The 5,330-nt window shown below is 39.2% G+C and overlaps 1 pseudogene; it reads right to left on the bottom strand.

Annotated features, from left to right (window-relative positions):
• Positions 1-1,558: 1,558 nt before the first annotated feature.
• LOC147474452 (pentatricopeptide repeat-containing protein At1g08070, chloroplastic pseudogene) lies at positions 1,559-3,322 on the bottom strand (annotated as a pseudogene).
• Between the last annotated feature and the right edge of the window lie 2,008 nt (positions 3,323-5,330).

Here is a 5,330-nt window from a genome sequence, read left to right as displayed (position 1 = left end):
CTTGGCTCCCTCGACATCCTTATCCTCATCTTTATCTGGAGGTGACAAGGTTACTCGAAGATCAAATGATAGACCATCAAAGGGTTCTCCGACATACTTACTCTGCTGAACTTCATCAGTTGTGACTTCGTCAGAAGGCCCCTGATGCACTTTAGCCGGGTGGACTGCATTTGTGACTTCATTAGGATGTCCCTGCTGCACTTCAACCATTACTTCATTAGGTTGCAATTCTACCTCATCAGACATATCCCTCTCTTGCTGCTATTTTAACTTTGCCTTTAACTTCTCAATTTCATCTCTGGAAGACATAATTTGCTTTTCAAGCTCGATGACCCTCTCCTTCAGTTCTTTGTTCTCCATTTTCAATGCATCAATGTTTTCTACAGTAGACTGGACTGGTACTTCATTGTTTGTGACTAAATCACTATACATGTCATGAAGTAAAGTCTTTTCATCCTCCGTTGCTACTTCAGCATCAACAACAATCTGACTTACAACTATTTCTGTTATTGGTGTCTTTCTGAACGCATCAAGTAAGGTCTTCAAATTCCACCTTGCACACCTCGGGAATTTGGTTTCATGATTCTCTACCTTCTTGATGACTACAGAGTGCTCACAAAACCAAAACTGCAATGCACATGATGAAAGCCATATTAGTTCACACACCAATAAACCAGAACATTAAACCAATAAATGTTCATAACCTAATAATAGATATGAACATTGAGTGTTCATACCCACCAATATGGACTATGAACATTGTATGTTCATACCCAAGGAACATTGTAGTTCTATTGAAGTTGATAAAATAGAACTACTCCCAGGAATCTTATGAATGTTTTTATCTCTCATCCTCCTCCTAACATTCACAACATCATCCCATTTCTTGTCTTGAGCATACATATTTGACAATAGCACATAATTTCCATCCATATGAGGTTCTAATTTAAGAAGATTAACAGTAGCTTCTTCTACTAATTCCATGTTCTTGTGAATTTTACATGCACTAAGGAAGGTCCGTAAACAATGGCATCGGGGAGCAAAGGGCATATTTCTAATAAGCTCTCTTGCCTCTCTGAGGTGCGCCATTCGACCCAACAGATCAACCATGCATCCACTTGTATAAACTTCTATGATGTTTCGGAGAAGTTTTGAGACTTCTCTTTCTGCTTGTTTTTCTACTTTTGAGTCGCTGCCAATTTTTCTCTCTTTATATATTCATGAGATATTTCAAAATCCCATGAAAAATGTCTACATATATAAATTTCAGAATTTGTTCCTAAATATACTAGTATACTGCTGTGAAGTGGGGCACTGGGGCATGATTGGACATGTAGTTTCTACATATATGTGTTATGATGAATTGGTGCCTAAGTATTGCCTTTCAGAGTTTATTTTACTGTAAACAAAGCTAAGTAATGGAAATTGAGCTTAAATATTATCATTTCCTATAAAGGTTAAGAAATATATTGCACACCCCATCCTTGATGGTATAAAGCATGCTCAACTCGGACATTGGATGTAGGTCCAAAGAAAGCCAGACACACACCAATAGCTACATTCTAGGCTGCAACTAGATGTAGAGAATTATGGGGGAATGCAAATGCAATTAACATGCAAGTGGGTATTACCAAAAGTCCCTACAAGTGCAAGACCCTCCAACGAAATGATGAAAGCGGTTACGATCCCTAACAATTATCTACCGTTCATAGATGACAGATAAAAAGTTTGAAGGCCAAATGGCAATCTTCACAGACTCGGAGAATCTTTACAATCAGTATTGTAGACCCAGGAGCTCAAAAGTCCAAAAGCAAATGCCAGTTTCTCATTGTGATAAGCCAATGCATGTTCTTTTGCTTTGTCATTCATATCTTGCAGTACTGAAGATATCAATTGTTCAATCATTTCAGCCAACATTTCATATATCTCCTTTGACTTGGGGTGTGACCTATAACCTGCAATGAACTCATAAACCACATTATCAACTTCAATAGAACTACTCCCAGGAATCTTATGAATGTTTTTATCTCTCATCCTCCTCCGAACATTCACAACATCATCCCATTTCTTGCCTTGAGCATACATATTTGACAATAGCACATAGTTTCCATCCATATGAGGTTCTAGTTCAAGAAGATTAACAGTAGCTTCTTCTACTAATTCCATGTTCTTGTGAATTTTACATGCACTAATGAAGGTCCTCCAAACAATGGCATCAGGAGCAAAGGGCATATTTCTAATAAGCTCTCTTGCCTCTCTGAGGTGCGCCATTCGACCCAACAGATCAACCATGCATCCATAGTGCTCAATCTTAGGAGTGACACCATATTTATCGTTCATCGATGTGAAGTATGTCCAACCCCTATCAACAACACCAACATGGCTGCATGCGCTTAACACACCAATAAAGGTGATATCATTAGCTTTAATTCCTCCAGAAATTATCTTGGCGAGGTAATCAAGTGCATGCTCCCCAAATCCATGATTAGCACGTCTTATAATCACAGCACTCCAAGTTAAGACATCTTTCACACCCATACCATTAAAGACTTTGAGTGAGTTCTCTATATCCCCATACTTTGCATACATGTCCACAAGAGAAGTCCCAAGTTTCACGGCAATCTCAACTTTATTTCTATCTATGTATTCATGGACAATCTTTCCCATTCCTAATGCACCCAATTAAGCCACAGGCGGACAACACACTAACCATGGTCACTCATGATCTTCATTAGATTGCCTACTCACATTGGCTGATTGCATATCATGAAATAGTATTAATGCTTCATTAGATTGCCAAGAAACTTTTGGCATCTTATCAAATAACCCTAAATCAACTTTCAATCATCGAGCTCCAAGAAACCAAGTCTCTCTCGGAACTCATGTCCCCTTTTTTCCGAACAATTGCCTAGCGGTATACCCACATCAGGTTGACTTTTTGACCAATTTTTATGTTTAATAAATCCATGGATCATGGTATTCCAAGAAACCAAATCCTTTTTAGAAACTTTGGCATCTTATCAAATAACTGACGAGCTAAATCAACTTTCCCAATTCAAACACACTTAGCCAGCAAGACATTATATGAAACCATATCCGGTTGATCCATTTCATCCAAAATATTTTTTGCAACGTCAACAGTACCAAGCTTCGCATACATCTCAATAAGAGCCGTTTGCACAAACAAATCCGAAGCAAATCCAAGTTTAACAACATGGGTGTGTACCCTTCTACCACTTGTATAATCTACAGATCTCCCACATGCTTGAAGAACCAAAGAAAGGCTGAAACTATCAACAACAATACCATCTCGAAGTTGCATTTGGAAGAAAAGTGACAAAGACTCTTGGGGGTTTGGGACATTTAAGTAAGCTCGAATCATAGTATTCCATATAAAAGTATCTGGAGACTGAATTTCATAAAAATAGACCGTGCATATTGCAAGTTCTTAAGCGATGAACAAGAAAAGATTTGGTGCAATAACTTAGCTAAAATGAAATTATTTTCACTAAGAGAAGTTTTGACGACGTAAGCATGGATTTGAATGGGATGATCAAATTTAGTTGATTCTTGGAGAAGGGACATGATTTTCTGCTCTATAGTTTTGGTTTGGTGGTTAAAAAGTCGAGACACGAACCTCATGTAAATTTAGTCAAGTTAACGTGATGGGGAATACCAGATAGGTTCAAACCTGTAATTCAACAAAGAAGAAATACTCATTCTACTGTTCCACTTATGGAATGGGGCCTACATAAGTCATTGGGTGTATGCATTTCTTATAAAAAAAATGTCTTATAAGCATTTCTACAAGCACATTCATGCATTAAAACAACAACTTCTTATAAAAACACATACAAGCTAAAAAAAACATGATGTGAATAAATGACTGCGGAAACAACGTTACCCACAACAAACGGATCAATCCAACACAAGGATCGATCCTTCTCAATAGACAAGACTTCAACACCCTCCAAGCAATATCCCAACACTTCTCAATATCAAATAACAAGCATATAAAGTAAAACAATTAATGTAAAAGAAGAACAAACCACAAGACGAGATATATCGTGGTTCGGCAATTTGCCTACGTCCACACTGCGAGTTCCAAGCTTTACTAGATGTCCGGAGTAACAGATTACAAGTCTCTCAATTCACTCACAAAGAATGAATACTCAACTCACAAAGAATTGCTCTCTTATAATCTCTCTCTTTCTTGGTTTTGGAAAAGTTAGGTTTCTACAGAAAAAACCTATTTTTATACTATTTCAGAAAAGCTTCTGAAATAGTGAATTTCGGGCTGAAATTGGTGGAGCGCAGGTCGCGCCCATCGGAGGGCGCGTAATGCGCAAAACACCGAGGGTCGCCACAAGCCCATCGGAGGCGCGCAGGTCAAAACACTGGTCACAGTAGTCAGTCATCCCATCTGAGGCGCAGGTGCGCTTTAGACATGAAAGAGAAAAAAAAAATCCTTTTTTCTCTACATTCTCCACCTCGGTGAGGTTTTAACACATAAAACCAAGCCGAACACATCCAGCAATAAAACATCCAGTAGGAACACATCCAGCAAGGAAGACTCGCAGTCAACTGCCTCGAAGGGCCATGCCCACAAAGGGCTCTTTCAAACATGTAGGATTTGGAGCAAGTCCAAACAGTGTTGGAACTTAACTCCGGTGACAACTTTCGTCATCATATCAGCAGGATTGTCATGGGTGTCCACTTTCTCAAGTGCTACATCACCATCCTCAACGACATCCCATATAAAGTGATAATGGACATCAATATGCTTGGTCCGAGCATGATGAACTTGGTTCTTCGCCAAATGAATAACACTCTGACTATCACAATACAAAGCAACACTGTTCTGCTCAATACTCATATCATCTAGAAGACCTCGAAGCCATAGTGCCTCTTTCAACGCCTCGCCATATACTCGCCTTCGGTAGTAGATAGAGCAATCAGAGCTGTAGCATAGACCTCTAACTAACCGGTGCACCATGCATCATAAACACATAACCAGTAGTCGATCGATATCGTTGTCTATTTAGATCACCTGAATAATCAGAATCCACAAACCCACTGACATAACAAGTGCCTCCACCATAAGCTAATCCCACATCCAAGGTACCCTTCAAGTACCTTAGTACCCATTTCACTGCCTCCCAATGCTGCTTCCCAGGATTTGCCATATACCTGCTTACAACACTAATTGCCTTGAAATATCCGGTAGTGCACACCATAGCATACATCAAACCGCCCACGGCACTTGCATAAGGAACATTAGCCATATGCTTTTGTTCCTCCACCCAACTAGGAGAGAACTTAGTTGAAAG

This window comes from Coptis chinensis, chromosome 9 (genome assembly GCF_015680905.1).
Source record: "Coptis chinensis isolate HL-2020 chromosome 9, ASM1568090v1, whole genome shotgun sequence".
Lineage (NCBI taxonomy): Eukaryota > Viridiplantae > Streptophyta > Magnoliopsida > Ranunculales > Ranunculaceae > Coptis > Coptis chinensis.
The sequence above is the reverse complement of the archived record's forward strand: the minus strand, read 5'-3'. Positions and strand labels throughout refer to the sequence as shown.